General features: G+C 34.6%; 1 pseudogene; it reads left to right on the forward strand.

Moving 5' to 3' along the window:
- Positions 1 to 22171, forward strand: part of LOC149568376 (glutamate--tRNA ligase, cytoplasmic-like) — a 119742-nt pseudogene that overhangs the window by 18148 nt on the left and 79423 nt on the right.

Here is a 22171-nt window from a genome sequence, read left to right on the forward strand (position 1 = left end):
CTTTTGGATAGAAAGGCACTTGAAAGCATTCGGTTATGCTTGGCACCATCGGTGGCATTTAATATTACAAAAGAAAAGACGACAGAAGATTTGATGAAAACCCTAGTGACACTGTATGAAAAGCCCTCCACTTCAAACAAGGTATTTCTCATGAAGCATTTATTTAATATGAAAATGGCAGAAGGTGGATCTGTTGCAGATCATTTAAATGAGTTTAATACTATTACTAGTCAATTATCTTCTATGGGTATCAATTTTGATGAAGAAATTAGGGCTCTCTTGATTTTGTGTTCTTTGCCTAAAAGCTGGAATGGCTTGGTAATGGTGGTGAGTAATTCTGTTCCTGGATCTAGTACCCTAAAATATGATGATGTGATTGGTGTTATTTTAAGTGAGGAAACTCATAGAAAATCCTCAGGTGGATCTACATCAGGAAGTGCTTTAAATGCACAAAGCAGGGGCAAAATGATTGAAAGAGGAAGTAACTCTAGAAATCATGGGAAATCAAGAGGAAAGTCAAAGGGGAGGAGGTCTCAATCGAGAGGACCAAATGATTGCTGGTACTATGGGAAACCAGGGCACAAAAAGAAAGATTGTTGGAATCAAAAGAGAAATGAAGGAGATAAATCAGATGGAGACAAGGAGGCAAATGTGGTAAGTAACAAATCCGAAGAGGATGCTTTGCTTCTGTCTTTAGAGAGTGTTGATGATTCATGGGTTTTAGATTTTGGCGCTTCATTTCATGCTACACCTCATAGAGGTTATTTCATTGATTATGTCCAAGGGGATTTTGGGCTTGTTTATTTGGGGGATAATGAACCCTGTCAGATTGTTGGAAAGGGAAAAATTAAGATTAAGTTGCAGAATGGGAATCATTGGCTACTACATGAGGTAAGACATGTTCCAAAGCTAAGTAGGAATTTAATTTCAGCAGGGCAACTCGGTGATGAGGGTTGTGTAGTTACTTTTAATGATAAAAATTGGAAGGTTTCAAAAGGCTCCCTTGTAGTAGCAAAAGGTGTGAAAGTAGGCACCTTATATCTTTGTACAGGTCATATTGTTCCTTCTACTTTGATTGTTTCAGAGAAAAATGAGTATTGAAGTCATGAATTTGAAGATTATTGCTCCACTAATGGTATTCGTAGACAAAAAACTATTCCAAGGACTCCACAGGAAAATGGAGTGGCTGAACGCATGAACAAGACTATAATGGAGCGCGCAAGGAGCATGAGGTTGCATGCTGGGTTGCCCTTACATATGTGGGTGGAGGCTATCAATACTGTAGTATATTTGATTAATAGAGGTCCCTCTACTCCTTTGGGCTGTGGTATTCCAGAGGAAGCATGGACTGGTAAGAAGGCGAGTTATTCTTTTCTCAAGACCTTCGGTTGTGAAGCTTTTGCTCATATAGACTCTGAAAATAGAACCAAGCTAGAAGATAAATAAAAAAAATGTGTCTTTGTTGGATATGGCATTAATGAATTTGGTTATAGGCTTTGGGATTTTGAAAATCTTAAAATTATTAGAAGTCGGGATGTCATATTCAATGAGAAAGTGTTGTACAAAGATCTGTTGCAGCAACATGAGAAGAAAGAAGATGATTATGTAGTGTTGGATGATACTCCAAGAGCTGATGTTCCAGCCATTCCTCATGATGTGCAACAACTGCAACAAAAAATGCCACACACACCAGTGAATGTTAGATAGTCAACAAGGAAAATTAGACCTCCACAAAGGTTTTCTCCCTCTTTGTATTTTATTTTACTTACTGATGCTGGTGAACTTGAAAGTTATGATGAAGCCGTGCAGGTGGATACTAAGATTCAGTGGGAGTCTGCAATGAAAGATGAAATGGACTCTTTGCTGAAAAATAAGACATGGGATTTGTGCAAGTTGCCTGCAGGTAAAAAGGCTTTACAGAATAAATGGGTTTATAGGTTGAAAGAAGAGGAAGGAGGTAAGAAAATATTTAAGGCTAGGTTAGTTGTAAAAGGATTTGCACAGAAAAAGGGAATTGATTTTGATGAGATATTTTCTCCTGTTGTTAAAATGACTTCTATTCGTACTGTTTTAAGTCTTGTGGCTACTGAAGATTTGCATTTAGAGCAGATGGATGTTAAAATAGCCTTTCTTCATGGTGATTTGGATGAAGAAATATATATGGCTCAGCCACAGGGTTTTGAGGTCAAAGGTAAGGAGAACTTTGTGTGCAAATTGAAGAAAAGTTTATATGGCTTGAAACAAGCACCTCGGCAATGGTATCTAAAATTTGACAGTTTTATGCATGAGCATGGATATAATAGGTGTCATTCAGATTATTGTGTTTATTTTAAGAGGTTGGATGATGATAGCTACATTATTTTATGTTTATATGTTGATGATATGCTTATAGCTGGGTCTAACATGGATCATATTAAGGGGCTGAAACGCCAATTAGCATATGCATTTGCTATGAAGGATTTGGGGGTAGCAAAAAAAATCCTTGGTATGAAGATTTGCAGAGATAGGAAGAACAGAACATTGATGCTATCTCAAGCTGATTATGTTGAGAAGGTGTTGCAATGTTTCTCTATGGAGAATGCTAAAGCTGTCAGCACACCTTTACCTGGTCATTTGAAATTGACTAAGGAGATGTGTTCCAAGACATAGGAAGAGGAGGATAAGATGTCCAAGGTACCCTATGCTTCAGCTGTAGGAAGTTTGATGTATGCTATGGTATGCACTAGGCCAGATATTGCACATGCAGTGGCAGTCGTTAGCAGGTATATGAGTCATCCAGGATTTGAGCATTGGAATGCTGTCAAGTTGATTCTTAGATATTTGAGAGGAACATCCAATAAGTGTTTACACTTTGGGGGCTCTACTACTGATTTACAGGGCTATGTTGACTCAGATTTGGCTAGGGATATTGATACTAGGTGGAGTACTATAGGTTATGTCTTTACTGTTGGTGGGGCAGCCGTGAGCTGGGTTTCTAGGTTATAGAAGATTAATGCTTTCTCCACTACAGAGGCAGAGTATGTTGCTGCTACAGAGGCAGCCAAAGAGGTGATATGGCTTCAGTTCTTCTTGGAAGAATTGGGACATCCTCAGAAGGATAATTATTTGTTCACAGATAGTCAGAGTGCCATTCATCTTGCTAAGAATTCAGCTCTACATTCTAAGACCAAACACATACAGTTGCAGTACCATTTCATTCGGTCATTTTTGGAGGATGGACGGTTAAAGCTGGAGAAGATACATACCAATGACAATCCAACAGATATGTTTACAAAGGTTGTAACAAGGGAGAAGCTGGACTCTTTTTTAGCTTCGGTTGGTCTTTTAGACTGAACATGAATAAAAGAACAGTAGAGTCCAGGATGGTTTGATCTAGTGGGAGCCCCATGTGGTAGTGGTATTGCTATAGGATCAGTCTCCAAGTGGGAGATTGTTGTTTAGTGTGGAGCCTGATTAGTCCCCAAGTGGGAGATTGTTAGATTGTGGTGACTGATCAGGAAAGTATTGTACATACTTCATAAATAGTGTTATAACCGACATATTATGGCTGACATATGGCTGACATATTATGGCCGACATGTTATAACCCTAAAGTAGTTTAATACTTGTATAAAAGGGCTTAGGGTTGGGTATTTTTCATAATGTGGTGATGCAAAATTGGTTCTTGCAACGATATTGAGCTGTAAGGGATTACGGATTGTAATCAGGTTGTAATCACTGGATTGTAATAAGATCGAACTTGTTGTTTGGTGGACGTAGCCCAGGGATTGGGTGAACCATGTTAAATCTTGGTGCCTTGTGTTCATTTCTGTGTGTTCTATTATTTTCTGTTATTGGTTATATTTGCATGTAGTTTTTATTTCTGTCCGTGGTTTATCCTAACAATAAAATGGTATTAGTTTGAAATATCAATCAACTAGTCAGTCATTCAAGGTCTTGTGAAAAGTTGTCTACCACGAAAAATTGCATATTAATGCAAAAAAAGCATGACAACTAGTCAATTCTAGAAACCAATGACATCCAAATCAACATTATGCACACAAATCTCCTAAAATAAAGCAATAACATATCACTGGATGATAACTTTAGTAATACATACCGAGGTTGATGTTTTTAGTAGTTCATGGATAGCCATTGTTGCATAGCATGAAGTGGGAAGGGTGAAGCTTATTTGAAGAGTAGTATGCAAAGAAGGTTCAGAGCCACCATCATGATTAACTTCCTTCACATTTTTTTTCAATTTCTCTTCATTGTAACCTTCAACTAAATTATTCTGTGGGCTCTGCTCTCCCTCCAAAGCCAACAATTTTTCATGTTTAGAACATTTTTCATTTGATGTTTCCTGCAACACAATATTATTTACATTATTACATTTAGCTAGTTCATCAAGATCTATTGTGACCAACTACTATGTAGGTTCCTCATACTTGGTGATATTCCTGCAAAATATTACCACTAATAGTAATAAGAGAGAAAATCATGTCAGAAGGAAAACAACTCATTTTATTTTAAAGGATAGTAAGACCTATTTACAGAAGCTAACTTATAAAACTAGAAAAAAATAACCATCTAGTAGATGAAAGGATCAAAGCCAAACTTATATAGTAGTCATCTACAAGTACAACCATCAATTCAAAGTGATCCCGTCAATGAAAACATGAAATGAAAAAAAAATCATAAAAATAATGAAGTCCTCTCATACCACAAATAATCAATTGGCTTCTAGATTAATTTTCTCTATCCTCTTGCCAAGTTCATTATTGAAAATTCCTTGAAATGATGAGAAAGAACTTCAAAATAATAAATAAACCACAATCGTGGATGGGCAGTATGGAACAAGACAATATTCACTTATGCTTCCCTACTAAATTTTGAAACTCCATTGTTTCTAATTAGATCACAAGCATTGTTGCACTTCAGTCTTACAAAAGTCCTTTAGATATTCTAAATTCTGAGAACAATAAAAGAGATATCCTCACATATGAAAATACATTGAGGAACTTACTCCACACTATGTGAGATGTCTTGCAAGTTAACTAAATCCTACAAAAGAACCACATCATCACCAAAATTGTGTATCTTGTTTTCAGATAAATCACACAAACCCTTGATCCATCAACTGAATGCTACTAGATCACATTTTTTTTGGCATGCCAAGTGTACATGAATAGATATATCAGAAAAAAAAAATTAAAAACTGATGTCATTGAAACCCAAAAAATTTAAACTGACAAAGGATGACAAAATATCGATACTTCTTTTAGAAATGTATATTAGGATAGTCCAACTTCAAATAATACTAATTGTGGGGTGGACATGAAGAAATCATTTGGATTTTGGAATACCAACTTTCCTCTATCAGCTAATGGTTTAACACAACCTAGACTTGAAAAATAGCCATAGCAATAGAAGAATTACAAAAACAATTGAAAGCATGACATTAAGATACAATCATGTTAACCCGTTCCACTACTTTGATAAAGATAGATATCATATGAGTTCATTCAATTTCAAATGCATTAAAGTGAAGAATTATTCTTAAGTAGGAATTCAAATATGTAGAACCATCTTGTGTAGGAAATTTATACACACTTTAAACCCTAGATAATTGTGTAAAACCCTAAATTTGCAAATATGAGATTCGTTGCAAAATAAAAAAAAAGAGGGATTCCTAAACAAAATTGGTCAAACTCTAGTTCTCAAAACTATAATTAAGGTTTTTTTCTCCAAAAGACTTAAACATGTAGCTTTTAAATAGTTGATGCATGTGAAGCATTGCACATGGACATAATCAAGAAAACAGGCAAAAGGAAAAAAAAAAATCACTTTCAAAATATCAGATCCAGGAATGCATCATCTCTTTACTTCTCAATCAAGAAAATGTAACAAAACTTTCCAGTTATATTATGATATGTTTCAGCAATATCAGTTGTCAGGCATATTATTCTTGACCTGCAACTAAAATTTTATTCTAGCTCAAAAATAGAAAATCACAAAATAGATATAAACCAAGAACATCAAATTTTGTCTAGATTAACTTTTTCCATATGTAATTCACTCTCCATTAAGAGGCAATGCTTACCTAGGACCATTGCTAAAGTGGACAGATTAAGAATGGCTCCTATAGTAACTTACTCATTTTTCCTAAACATATTGTAATTAGTTGATCGATTAAGAATGGCCCCTGTAGCAATCTACTCATTTTTCCTAAAGATACTATAATCAGTTGACCGGTCAAGAATGGCCCAGTAGCGGCCTATTCCTTTTTCTAAAGATACTGGGAGTATTTCTAAATCTTGAGAACCTAGACTTGGAAAAATTGAAATTTTTGTGGTGGTTCCATGCTATGTAAGAGTGTTGCATGGGGAACCAAAACATTTGGTGATTAAAAATAATCTAAGCATGACATAATTTTCCTACTCATGTCACACATTTTTTTAAGACTCTACCATACAAGATAGAGTGACAAATTCAACCAAAGCAGAAAGTCTACTATAAATATTGTGTAACCAATATATATTGAAAGGACATTTCCAACATAAATTACAACTTGCATCCATAAATATTCAAATTTTTCTTTTGTATTTTTCTTGGCACAAAATATATTTTCAACCTTACAAGTTACAAATGTTTGAAGACATACTATACAACACAGAGTGATAAATTCAAATGAGAACAACAAGTGTGTTGTAAACTATGTGTAAGAAATATTTATTCTGAGGACATTACACATAAATTTATAGGTGTAAATTGCAACTTGTACCCATACATATTTAATTTACTTTTGCATCATCTATAATTAAAATAATTGAATGAAAAAAAAGCAACAACCAAAACTCCAAACTTCACTCCATTGTTGAAGGATACATAGCACACAACATATCTAACTTGAGCAATATATATACCACACAACATATCTAGCTATCAGCATCATCATTGCACCTTATAGGTGCATGTGCTGGTCATTACAAAATACCAATATTAAATATTTATTAAACTAAATCAGTAAATAATAGATAAGAAAGGCTCGACTTCCTTATCCCTTCGCACACATATACAGAAGAAGTCATCAAATAGAAGGGGGAAAAGATGGGAAGGTATCCACAAATCAAAGAAATATCAAAGTTTAGCTAGATGGTTTAACTCAATATTGTCAGAGTATCCAGTACTTGGTCAAGTAGCTGATAAATATGTTGGTAGAAGAGGAATTGGTAAGAAAAAGTTAGTAAGTTTGAAAGGAAGTGAGCCTAATGGTATCAAAAGTGAAAGCACTGAGAAAGCAAAGGAGGAAGGTTCTTTTGACACTGATCTACCAGATGTAGAAATTGGGAAAGTTTGTACTCAGTTTCCTCCTGAGTCGAGTGGATATCTTCATATTGGACATGAAAAAGCTCATTATTTAAACCAATACTTTTCTCAAAGGTATAAAGAGCACTTGATTATACACTTTGATGATAGAAACCCTACTAAAGAAAGCAAAAAGTTTGTAGAGAACATATTGAATGACCTTGATATGCTAGGCATTAAAGGAGAAGGACCTACATACACTTCAAATTATTTTCCGCAGTTAGTAGAAATGGCTAAGAAATTTATATCTAAGGGGAAGGCATATGTGGATGACACACCTTGATAGTAGATGCAGAAAGAGATAATGGATGGAATTGAGTCCATCAATAGGAATAACTCTATGGAGAAAAATATGTGTCTGTGGAAAGAAATGATTGATGCTACTAAGAGGGGGATGCAATGTTGTCTAAGAGGTAAGCTAGATATGCAAGATGTTAACAAAAAATTGCGAGATCCTATTTATTATAGATGCAATCCTGTCTGCCATCACCATGTTAGATCTAAATACAAGATATATCCAACATATGATTTTGCATGCCCATATGTGGATAGCATTGAAGGTGTGACACATGCTCTTTGGTCAAGTGAGTACCATGATCATAATGAACAATATTATAGGGTCTTAGAAGACATGGGTTTGCAGAAAATGCATGTGTGGGATTTTAGCCATTTGAATTTTGCTTATACTCTCCTAAGCAAGAAAAAACTATAGCGGTTTGTAGATAATGAAAAAGTGGAGGGTTGGGATGATCCTCACTTCCCAATAGTGCATGGAGCATTGCAAAGGGGATTGACAGTAGAGGCCTTAAAGCAATTCATTTTGTCACAAGTTTAAATGTTGGACTTTTTCTTTGGAACACCTTTTTTTTCACTTAATTTTCTATAGTTTCCATATAGATTCTTATAACCTATACCAATTAAAATTATAAATCTAAGTTTTCTTAGGCACTTTTGTTTCAAGGAGCATCAAAAAATCAAAAAATCTAAATCTAATGGAGTGGGACAGACTTTGGACAATGAATAAAAAAATCATTGACCCTGTCTATCCTAGACACATTGCTATTTTTTAAAATTGTGTTCTTCTATGCTTAAAAAATGGGCATGAAGAACCTTTTGTCAAAATTTTGGCTAGGCATAAAAAGTATGAAGGTGCTAGCAAGAAAGAAACTACTTACACAAAACACAAAACACTGATGGATTCAAGTAATGCCATAATAAAAAATATTGAGAAGTACTCAAAGGGTATTATTGTATGGCTTCGTGGCATGCTCCATCTTGAAGGATTAGTCAAAACAATAAAGCTAAATCTGACTTGGCTACCAGAGATTTTAGAGCTTGTCAACTTGTCACTTGTTGAAGTTGAGCATTTGATTACTAAAAAGAAGGTATATTTTTCACTGACTCAAAACCTTTATGGTTAATAATGGATGAATTTACATATGTTTCTGTACATTGTGTTGGTATTTTACATTGATGTCCAAATATGACTCTCATTGAAAGCTATTGATATAGCTTTTAGTAGTCTATTCGAACAAAGATGTCCAATTTGGCTCTGTATCACATACATAATGGTAGGGGAGCTCTCATAACTATCAATGTTCTAAATTATTTTGTATGGGAAGGTATCCGTAGAACATATGCCGATGAACATTTGAGAATTTATACTTCAAGCAATTGTACAAGAGTGTATTCTAATAATATATGAAAGTCCTAAAATTCAAAATTAAAATGCCTGCTTTGTGTGACTTCAGGACATATTCCCACCCTTTCATTCTCTATGAAATAGTCTGTAGATTGTTGTTTAGTAGAGAATGAAGAAGTAACTTGGTTCAATTTAATAGCATATTTAATGTGGTTAGAGTTATGTTAACTTGTAAACAGAGCCAAATCCCCCTTCTCCAAGCTTGTTATCATCATGAAAATTTCTATTTGCAGCCTTTATATTTTCCAAGTTAAGAAAAACTCCATGCTCCTTCCTGATAGTAGAGTACACCTCTGTGTCAAGATTCTCTGCTGATTGATGCTTGGGAAAAATATTACACATTTTGTATAGAGAAGACTTTATTTTACAAGAAAAAATAAATGGAATTTTTTCCCCTTTATTTCCTTTTTGAGTGATTAGCTCTTATATAATCAACTAGCCAAAATTTTCATTGACATTTGAAAGAACAATTTACTGAAAAATAATCACCTCAAAAGTACCTTTCATTAATGCCGCAGACTTGAATCTTCTTCTGAATCCAAATAGGCATAGCAATAACATCAACAAGAAGCCCCCAAGAATACCCAAACTATACCCACTTTTTTTGAAGACTTTCTTGCATAGGAGATCAATTCAAGTGTTCGGTCATAAAAAAAAAACCCTATTCTGGTCAATTAAAAACATCAAGACATAATTAAAACATTGATGGTTGGAATCAATACTTCATGATAAGTTCTCATTCTCATTAAATCTGAAGATGAATCATGAGTATGATTTGAAACTTCTATTGAATCTTAAAATATGATGCAAAAATTTGATGCTAAAAATGCACATAAAAAATGATTCAAAAATATATATACATTACATTTCATAGATTGTAAGATGGGAAGGTATCCACAAAACATATTTTTGATCACTATTTTGCCATAGCTCTTTTATTAAGTCACGACCAAACTCTGAATAAGTCTCTCTATTTGAAGTGGTGTCTTGTTGCCCAAATGGGTTCTGCTCAGGTTGCCAAAGACATTCAAACATGGTTATGATCGAAGAAAAAATATTAAAAGAAAAGGCCTAGTTAGATACTCATAGTAGCATTATCAATATTGTTCAAGTTGGATCAATCCTCTGATCTCTGATGTGCCCAACTTTCCAACTATTGCCTTGAGATTAAGCATTCGACAGACCAGATATGAAGCTCGTGTTTGGCATAACAATGTAGAGTGTGCATAACAATGAAATAGGGCATGGTCTTTTAAATTTTCAAAACAATATGAAGCCCATGTTGGTCAAAATTTTGACCAATACGGGCTTGGATTAAAAAAAAAACATATTTTTTCTTCCCTATTCCGACCAATTTGACCCCATTTTAACAGATGGTCAAAAATTTTGGTCTAAAAATGGGGTCAAATGTACTAGTGAAAGTCTTCTACCTCAGAACTTGTCCTCTCTCCTTGCTCCATCTTCCTCAGCTCTCGTGCAGTCCTTGGACTACTTCCATACAAAATTTGGAATGGTGATCTACTAGTACTCCTATTTACAGAATTATTGTAAGAAAATTTTTCTTGTGTTTGAATCAAATCCCATCCCTTGCGTCTATCTCCTACTAAACACCTCAACAAATTGCCTAGACTTCTATTCACTACTTATGTTTGTCCATTAGTCTATGGATGATGTGCAAAATTGAACTTTAATTCTATCCTCAACTTCTTCAACAAAGTCCTCTAGAAATACCTAGCAAATTTAGTATCTCTATCAAAAACAATACTTTTTGGGAGACCATGTAGCCTTACCACCTCTCTATAAAACAAATTTGCAATATGCATTGCATCATGAGTCTTGTGGCATGGAGTGAAATGTGCCATCTTGGAGAACCTGTCAACCATCACAAATACTGAGTCATTACCCCTTTGTTTCCTTGGAAATCTAAGAACAAAATCCATACTTACATCCTCCCAAGGCTTTGATGGAATAGGCAATGGCTGATAGAGTCCAATATTTTGACTAAATCCTTTGGCTTTTTGACGTACTTGACAACTCTGCACAAAATTCTTCACATCCTATGACAATTGAGGCCAAAAATAATGTTCTCTAATAATGAAAATAGTCTTATCTTGACCAAAGTGTCCTACCATCCCTCCACTATACTTCTCCTTGATCAAGTTCTCTCTCATGGAACTCCTTGGAATACACAATTGACTTCCCTTGAACAACATACCATCATGAATCATGTAATCTAGCCACTTGGTCTTCTCTAGAGTAACAAGTTCTTTACAACCCTTCCAAGCCTTTGCAAAGTTAGGATCTCTAGGGTACAAATTCTTGAGTTCATCAAACCCAACCACTTCAACCTAGATTATTGTTAGCAATAGTTGTCTCTTCTACAACCCTATTAGACCTTTCGCTTCTATGTTTTAATACAAATGTATAGCTTTGTGTGAACTCTACCCATTTCAAATGTCTCTAATTCAATTTACCTTGGCTATTTAGGTATTTAAATTCTTGATGATCAGTATACAAAACAAATTCTTTTGGCAACAAATAATGCCTCCATTTCTTTAAGGCCTGAACTATTGCATAGAACTCTTGATCATAAACATAATACTTCTTCTTTGCATCATTCACTTTTTAACTGAAATAGGCAATAGGTTTACCTTCTTGGCTCAATATAGCCCCAATAGCACAACCATTACAATCACAATCCACTTGGAAGACTTTTTTAAAATCAGGAAATGCCAACACGGGTTGTTCTATCACCTTCTTCTTTAGCAAATCAAAACTCCTTGCAACTCCTGTAGTCCACTTGAATTCTTTTCTATCCCCCCTCATTATTTCTATTAGGGGTGCAAATATACTAATAAAATTCCTACTAAAATTCCTATAAAAACTAGCTAGACCATGGAATGATCTTTACCTCAGTTGCAAACCTTGGAGTAGGCCATTCTAAGATGACCTTCACCTTCTTTGGGTCCATTTTGAGACCCTAAGCTAATACGACAAACCCCAAATAGACTAACTCATTTTTGACAAAGCTACACTTCTTCAAATTAATCAACAATTTTTCTTCCCTCAACCTTTCAAGGACACTATGAATGTGCAATAAATGTTCATCCAAAGACTTACTAAAAATTTAAATATCATCCAGATAGACAATAACAAATTTTCACAAAAATTTCTTTACTATCTCATTCATAAGTTGCATGAAGGTCCTTGGCAAATTGGTCAATCCAAATGGAATGACTAACCACTCATATAGACCTTCCTTGGTCTTGAATGTAGTCTTTCACTCATCTCCCTCTCATATCTATATCTGGTGATAACCACTCTTGAGATCTATCTTTGTGAAGTGCTAAGATCCACAAATAGTCCATAAGATCATCCTTTCTTGGAAAAGGAAACTGATACTTTATGTTTATTCTATTTATGGCCTAAGATTCTATACATATTCTCCACTCTCCATCCTTCTTTGGTGCCAACACTACAAGAACTACAAATGGACTTAGGCTCACTCGAATAAAACTTTTCCTCAATAGCTCCTAAACTTGTTTGTTTAGCTCCCTAGTCTCATTAGGAGTCATCTTATGAGCAACCTTGTTACGCAAACTAGCTCCAAGTATTAATCTATTTGATGACTAATTTGCCTTACTAATGGCAACCATTCTAGAACATTATCAAAGATGACATCTCCATACTCACTTAATAGACTTGAAACTTCAAGTGGAATTTCACTACTACCTTCCTTATATTTTCTAGGAATTAAACCATAGCACACATGCTGATGTTTCAAACCATCCAAAAAATTTCTTCCATCAACAAGACATACCCTAACACTACTACATACCTTCTCACCCTCCTTTATGAAGGGATTCAAATTGTGGTGAAATCCATCCTTTGTTAGAGAATATGTATTTACATGACCATGTATAGCATGCCTATCAAACTACCATGACCTTCCCAACAATAAAAGAAAGACATCCATTAGAATGATGTCATAGAGAGCCTCATCATGGTAACTCCCAATATTGAAATTTACCAAAAATTTCTCACTAACTAGGATCTTATGATCACCCTACACCCAAGCAATCCAATAGGGTTGAGGGTATTTCTCCCTCTTAAACTTTAGCTTTGAGACCATCTCCTCTGACACCAAGTTGTCAATGCTTCCAGCATCTACAATCACATCACAATATTTACCCTCACACTTGCACCTCATATGAAAAACTCCTTGTTTATCTAGGTTCAGTCTCATTGGTTAGCAAGAACCTTTCATTAACTAGAACCTCTCCTCTTTCTACATCATTTGAATGTGATGACTGTGCATCATCATCCACATGAGCAACCCTTGCTTGACCATCAACTCTCCTATGTGTCCTTCCTTGGCACTAGGGGCATTCAAAGGCATGATGAACTTCTTCATTACAATGAAAAAAGGTAACAAAGAAGCCTCCTCTTCTTGAACCTTGTCCACATCCTCCACCTCTTCCTCTCTGATCTTCAAATTTTTTGTCATAAGAGTGGTTGAAACCCTCACTCCTCTAATTTCGACTAGTACCCACATCTTCATTTTTCTTCTGGTTCTCATTTTGGCTTCCAAATGACCTACCACCACCCCTTCCTCAACTATGCCCTCTTTTCCTTCCATCAAACATTTTTTTTAGCTTCTCCTCAAATCACAAGACAAACTAGTATGCCTCTTCAATGCTAGTCATTCTAACTAGACTTAACTCCATGCTAGGTCTTAACCCACTAAGGTAATGGGAAACCTTCTCTTTGTTTGCTTCTTCATGCTCCACCCTAATAAGGACTTGGTAAAATTCCTCTATGTATTCTTGGACAAATTTTCTCACTTGCCTTAACCCTTGCATCTTCTTGAACAAATCAAGCTCGTAATCAACATGAATGAACTACTACTTTATTTTGTCCACTATGTGATCCCATCTTGTGATTTTATCCTTTCCTCTTCTATTTCTTTCCAACTGAATTTCTTACAACTAGATTTTGGCATGGCCTTTCATTTTGGCCTTTGCAAACTTAACCCTATTAGGGTCCCCAATATCCTCATACTCAAAATATTCTTCCAGCTCATTGATCTAGTCAATCAACTCATGCGAGTTTGGATTTCTTGAAAACATGCCAACATCAATTTTAGGCCTTTTTCCAAGCTTGGAAATGGCCCTAAAAAGCCTCTCCTCTACCTTTTTTAGGAATTATCTATCTCCTTCCCCTTCCTACCCAATATTTCCTTCTTCTTCATTTTCTTCCTCACTTCCATCACCTACGGTAGCATTCATCCCTCTACGGATCTCCTCATGTAATGCTTGGAGTTGTCTTTGGAGGGCTCTAATCTCAAGAGTAACAAATCTAGCCCTTCCACCATGCTCCCTTCATGGAGGAATATTCTTGAACCAAAATCCACAACCACACAATCGACACTCTATCTACAAACTCAAGAAAACCTACTCTACTACCATTGGATGGGGACACAACCCAAGACAAAAATGAATGCAATAGGAAAAGGGGAATATTATTATTAGAAGTGATATTCTATTACATCCAATACAAAAAAAATAGACTCCACAACATGCCCTATGGGCATCCAATGTTATTAGATTCTGGAGAAAACCCTTCTCACAATACCTTCTCCCAAATTCCAACAATAAATTGCCTTTACAATGCCAGAAATGTCCTTAAGTAAACCAAATTAGGTTTAGGGTTAGGAATAAATTTTAGAATATGCCAATTGAAATCCACCACCAAAACATAAGGTTCTATTAAAAAATGTTAGAAGTCAGTGTAAAATTATAAGAATCCAAAAATGGTAGTCCAACTTCTAGGAGGCATAACTTTTGATCTGGGACTCTGATTGACAAACTGTTTACATTTTTGAAAATCTCTCTAAGTGTTCTATAGCCCTATGGATAGATTTTCTTGTCCTCCATTTTCTAGGCCTATACAAGGCTACTTTGTACCTCAAATCTGGCTTTGAAGTGCTCTTAAGAGGTCTCCAAGAAACTTAAAACTACAATAACTTTCAAACCATAAAGCCTTTTGACTTGATTCTTTTTCTAGAATTCTTTGAATTACAAGTATAATCGTCCCTCCAACTTACACCCTCTAACTCATTATAATAATGTCTAAATTACAAAATAATCTATTTTCTACATTGGCATGTATCCCAAGGTGCTCAAAAACTCTAACCCATAAAACCAATAGTAGAACTATGAGAGTTGGAATCTTTATTTGACCCAAATGGTTATCCAAAAATTAAAACATTTTAAATAGAAACTAAAACTAAGCATACTTTTGGGTGATATAGGATTGCCCTTACACCACTAGATGCTCCTACATCATATAATAACTAGATACTGTATAATAATATATAATAAGTAAATTCTATATGTTTATATAATTATTTTCCACTATATATGATTGTAAATACTATATTATATTATTATAATAATAATGTATTACTATATTATATTATAATAATATATTATAAATACTATAATATTATATTATATGATTATAAATATTATATTATATTATAATAATAATAATATATTACTATATTTCTATATAATAATAATATATAATTGTTCTCTAGTGAATAGCATACATGACTATAAATTTCCCACTAGTTGATTTCCCTCCACATTTTGGGCATAAATTTTGGGCACCCAATATCTATCTAGTATCTGATTTGGGATTGGATACCTAATATTATCAGATACCTGATATGTAATTGGGTACCTAAATCTATTTACTGCCAGACTTTTACCAAAATATTTTTTTTCACTGCAAACCTCACAATCATGTTTTTTTGGCTTTTTCATAGGTTTGCAAAAATAAATTTGATTAGGGCTCATTATTTGAAAAAGTTGCTACAAGATTTGATAAAGTGATTGGTAATGTTGTCTAAATTGGGAATTATAGTTGTCAAAATGATAAATCCAAAAGGAAGGTATCGAATGAAGATATTACAACATATAGGGAAAGAGACAGGGTGAATCACTAAAGGTAGAGAAAATGTATGTTAATGTCACTCAATTTGATGATGCATTGATCAAAGGTGAAATCATAAAGTCAAAAAATGAATATGTTCTATCGGGGAATAAAAATTTACCAATTGATAATGATAATACTAAGATTGAAGATTTGGAGGATGAAAATTTACTAGTTCACAATATAAATGCCATGATTGACCATGTTGAAAACGAAAATGCATAGGAATGTTACACATCTCCTAATTATAACCAAAATGAAGGTCCTAGAACACCAAAATGGATAATTGAAATAGATGAAATGATTATTAGTAATTTGGAAGGAAAAAAATCACAAAGAACCATTCAACTATGGCCTTCAAGACTATACAAGATTTTTTTTTGGCAACACAAAAGTGGTGAAGCAACATCAGCTTTTAAAGAATTTATTAAAGATGCAAAAGATGAGACCTATGCTTTCCAAATTGAAGATTCATGTCAATAAAAAAATGGAAAGAAATGTCATTATTGTGGAGTTTCTTTTCAATGCTCTCAATAGCATTGGAAAAAATAGAAGGGATAAGAATAAGAGAGCTTTTCAAAGGGTTATTACAACCTCTTTGGTAAGTCATAATTTGAGAAAGGATAGATATATGAGACAAAATTTTATTTACTTGAACCTAAATCATACTACTTTGAGAAGAGAACTTACTAGATGATAGGAAATTGATGATCCTCTTGAAAATGGTATATGGGATTTTGGTGGGAACTTCCACTTTTTGATAAGAAGCTAATTGATGATGTGAAGCAAGAAATTATACAATTTTGGCACTCTAACTCAAGAGTCTCACTCAATACTAAAGATGTGTTGAAGTTGAGAATTGGCATTTGAGACTGCATGCCACATCATAAACATTGTTTGGAGGAAAGTCAAACTATCTTGCTCAAATAATTTAGAAAGAGTCATCCAAGATTTCATGTATAACAAAGGGCTTTTGAATCCTTGAAGCCATTTTATTGTGTGTCACTTAAGATTCAAAATGCATGTTACAAATATCATATAGATTTTTCTATGCACCATGAACTATTATGCTCCATCTGAAATCATCAAGATAGTTGCTACACCAATTTTTATGTCCTAGAGTTGATGGTTGTTTATTTCATAGAAATGCTTTCTTAAATTATAAGTGTTCAGAACGTGGTGGCTTATCCAAGTTTGACACATATTTCCATGAGGGGTGTGAACAAGATCTTGGGAAGACAATAGTAAAGAAAAGGTATATGAAATGATGAAATACACATTAAAGAGTGGAGGTGAGGGCTCTAGATGTGAATTGGTTGCAAAAGAAATTAGTGTGGCTAGTTTTATTTTAGATTTCAAGAGAAATATTTTCTAAAAGTATGCAAGGCATAGTCAAAGGTCTCAATGGTTGGATCAACAATTTAGAATGTGTGAGGATACTTTTCCCATTCACACTATTATATCAATTGTTGACTTTGTAGAGAAATACACATTATAGTCCCAAAATGAGACACAATCCCAATATTAAAACTCCATTCAAATTGCTATTTTTTTCCACATAACATATAGATATTTCCCTAATAGCATGGAAAATAATTAGAGAGTAAAAATTTTACATGAGTGATGATAGATCTCACTCTCACAAGTTTGTGCAATATTGTTTTGAGAATTATTTTGATTTCTTATAGGAGCATGACATTGCTATGGATTGACATATCATTTGGTCATATAATTGCACAAGCCAATTTATGAATTCTCACATGTTCCCCTTTCCCCAACCATGGGAAAGGGGAACATGATGGAGTAGGGGTATGTGTGAAGAGAGATCTTGTTAAGGATCAATTAAAGATTCTAGGAGTGGAGCTTCTTGATTCTCATAACATTGTTGATAGGTACAATTCAACATTACCACAAGGGTATCTTTTGGTTGGTTGAGGAAGGTTCCAGAGGTGATAGATCATATTGTGGTACTATTAGAGTTCATAAAAAATGTATTCATTTCAGAGCTTTAATTCTAGTAAATGGACCATTTTGATAGGACAACTAGCTTTCTTTTGTCCAAGTTGTTTTTAGTGTGATTGGGATCACTATGAGTTGAGAGAGTGGATGGACACATGGGCTCCACATTATCTTACTCCATTGTCTATCATACTTCTTATTAGAAATGATGACATGGAATTTTTAGTTGAACATAACCATCTATTAGATCTTCTTTAGCCAAGATGATGTGGGGAAGGATGAGATAACCAAGACAAAAGGTGCACCCAGTTACCCAAACCACCTACAAGAGTAAAAAAAACATAAAAAAACACCAAATTCATAGTAGACTTGGGAGATAGAGTAACAAATGCTTTCATAAATTCATCAAATAATCAAATACATGCCCAATTTCAAGGCCTTCTAGGTTATGACCACATTACAATCAAATTCAAACTTCAGCGATTAAAATTTGCATCTAGCTTACTTCTTCTCTTCTCTTCTATCTTCTAAATCTCCTCCTAAATTTCTACCAAAGACTTCCTTAAATATATGCATGGCCACAAGTTGGTCTATTGCAAATACATCCAAAATAAACTCTCATATTAAATGCTAGGATAAGCCACAATTTGGATCACAACAGATACCTATCACTACATTAAATGCAAAGGTCAACCTCAACAAAAAATTGCACATAGATAACTCGGTAAACAAAGAATCCAAAAAAATGTTGCAACTCGATGAACACAACAATACCTGGTAACAAAGAAAGCTCGATAACCAAGGAATAACTCAAAAACCAAAGAAATCTCAGTGAGTAGAGGAAGCTTGACAACCAAAGAAATCTCGATGACCAAAGGAAGCTCAGCAACCAAAGAACTCAACCTCTCTAAATCAAAAACCAAAGGATAACTTGGCAACAACTATAAACTTGGAAAAAAAAGAGACCTTAGCAAAAACTAAGTAACTCAATAAACATGCAAGATATCCAAGAAACCCAGGATTCTCTTGCATCATAGGACATGTCTTTGCATTGGTTTCACCATAGGGAAATGATCAGAAATCAATTTATTGGTTAGCATATTGTGTAACAAGTAAAAAATTTCTTGCACAATTGATTACAAATGATGATGGATTCACATATCCTACTAGTTCAATTTTCATTATTGGAATATGGCTATGGACATACATGCTTAGAAGGAATATAATTTTCGCATTCAAAGACTATCAGAAGAACAAAACAATTCTCATATATTAAAATCTTATTATAGTAGAAAATGTGAAGTTTTTGAAGCATCAAGGGAGACCAAAAGTAAAAGAACTTTTTACTATTACTAATGCTGATCATGAAACCCTATTGGAGACCCTAAAGCAAAGAGAGGACCCAGAGGAACACTCGACTAGGTATATTTACTTCTTATGTTCTTTTGGTCATAATGATTTGGTCAACCAATAATTATCTTGTTTATTAAAATTATTTACTAATATATTTTTTATGATATTGGAATGTACGTACATCATGAAGAGTAGTTGTGCATACAGATAAGAACTTAATAAGGAGAGGAAACAAGAAAAATATATTCTATTTTTGATACTACGAATTTTGACACTTCAATTTTTGACACTACAATTTTTGGTAGTTGTGTATTGATGTAATAATGAGGAAACACTTGAGATTTTGTAAATATAAACTTGTTAATTTAATGTAAGAAACAAAAATGTTTTAACTTAATGTAATTAATGTGGAGGGATCTAAAAAATGATGCTTTTACTTAAACTAACACCAAACTTGCACTATGCCCAATGCCAAAAACACGAGGGAGCTAAAAATAATGTTTTTAATTAATACTAACCCTAGTGGCACCCTTGTTTCAACCATGGAGAGCCTATAATGTTCACAACCACCTTGTACTAAAGAGTCTCCAAGACACTCTAAGTGTGTTTGGAGATCAATATTCTGAGGGTCGTAAATTAAATATCATGGGAATATTAGTGAAAAATAATATGGTATAAGATAGTGATGTTGAGGTCTACAATAACCTATTTGAATTTGGAGAGATCACATTCTATTTGGATTTGGTATAGCGATCCCGCTCAATGCCAAAACTTGTAGTGTGCCTTAGTTAATTGGTTCATCACTACATAACTTTAAATTCCCTAATCATGGAATCAAATCATTATCACCATTAACTCTAGATGGGTGGGTGAACCCTAGTGATACCCTTGTTATGTCCATAGAGAGCCTACAATGTCCGTGGCCACCCCATACCAAAGATTCTCCAAGATTCTCTAAGTGTGTTTGGAAATTGATATTTTGAGGGTTGTAACTTAGACCTTGTAGGAGTTATCAGAGAAACATTGAATGCTATAGGACAGTGATATCAAGGTCTACAATAACCTATCTCATTTTAGAGAGATCATATTCTACTTGGATTCAACATGATGATCTCGCTTGATGCCAAAACTTCTAGTGTGCCTCAGTTAATTAGTGCATTACTATGTAACATTGAAATCACTAAACTTGGCATTGAATCATTAGCCCCATTAGCTCTAGGTGGGTAGGTGAACCCTATTGACACCCTTGTTTTGGATGAATAGAGCATACAACATTCGCAGCTACCTCAAACCGAAGAGTCTCCAAGATGCCGTAAGTGCATTTGGATATCGATCTTTTGAGGGTCATAACTTGGTGAAACATTGAATTCTATAGGATGGTGATGTTGAGGTCTACAATAACCTATCTCATTTTAGAGAGATCACATTCTATTTGGATTTTGCATATCAATCTCACTTGATGAAAAAACTTGGAGTGTGCCTCAGTTCATTGTTGAATCACTGTATAACTTTGAAAAAAATAATTTTGGCATCAAATAATTATTGTCATTAGCTTTGAATGGGTGAGTGAACCCTAGTGAAACCCTTTTTCTAGCCACAAAGATCCTTCAATATTCATGGCCACCCTATACTAAAGAGTCTCCAAGATACTCTAAGTGTGTTTGGAGATCGATCTTCCAAGGGTCATAACTCAGAGCTCATGGGGGCTATCGATGAAATGTCAAATGCTATAGGATGGTGATATTAAGATCTATAGTAACCTATCTAATTTTGGATTTATCACATTCTTTATAGATTTGGAAATGATCTCACCTGATGCCAAAATTTACAGTGTGCCTTAGTTCATTGGTGCATAATTGGGTAGCTTTGAAACCACTAATCTTGGCATCAAATAATTGTGCCATTATCTCTAGATGGATGGGTGAACCCTAGTGACACCCTTTTTCTATCCATGGAGAGCCTTTAATGTTTGAGACTACCCCATACTGAAGAGTCTCCAAGATGTTTTAAGTGTGTTTGGAGATCAATATTCTAAGGGTCATAACTCAAATCTTGTGGTTTCTATTAGTGAAAAATAAAATGCAATAGGAAAGTTATGTCAAGGTCTATAATAACCTATCTCATTTTAGAGAGATTGCATTTTACTTGGATTTGGCACAAAAATCTTGCTCGATGCTAAAACTTGCAATGTGCCTCACTTCATTGGTGCATCACTGTGTAACTTTGAAACTATTGATCTTGGTATCAAATCATCGGTACCACTACCTCTATATGGAAGGGTGAACCTTAGTGACACCCTTTTTCTAGCCATGGAGATCCTACAAAATTCACAACCACCCCATACTAAAGAGTCTCCAAGATTCTCTAAGTGTGTTTGGAGATTGATCTTCTGAGGGTCATAATTCAAAGCTCATGGGGGCTATCGATGAAATGTTGAATGCTATAGGATAGTGATGTTGAGATAATATAACCTATCTCACTTTTGAGAGATCACATTCCATTTGGATTTGGTATAATGATCTCACTTGATGCCAAAACTTGCAATGTGCCTCATTTCATTTGTGAATCACTGTGTAACTTTGAAATCGTTGATCTGGGCATTGAATCACTAGTGCCATTAGCTCTAGATGGGTGGGTAAACCCTAATGAAACTCTTTCCATGGCCATGAAGATCCTACAACATTCATGGCCACCCTATACAAAAGAGTCTTCAAGATGCTCTAAGTGTGTTTGGAGATCGATCTTTCGAGGGTTGTAACTCAAAACTTGTGGGGGCTATCAGTGAAATGCCAAATGCTACTAATACATAGT

Source organism: Cupressus sempervirens, chromosome 3, assembly GCF_028749045.1.
Source record: "Cupressus sempervirens isolate cs-2001-9-10 chromosome 3, ASM2874904v1, whole genome shotgun sequence".
Lineage (NCBI taxonomy): Eukaryota > Viridiplantae > Streptophyta > Pinopsida > Cupressales > Cupressaceae > Cupressus > Cupressus sempervirens.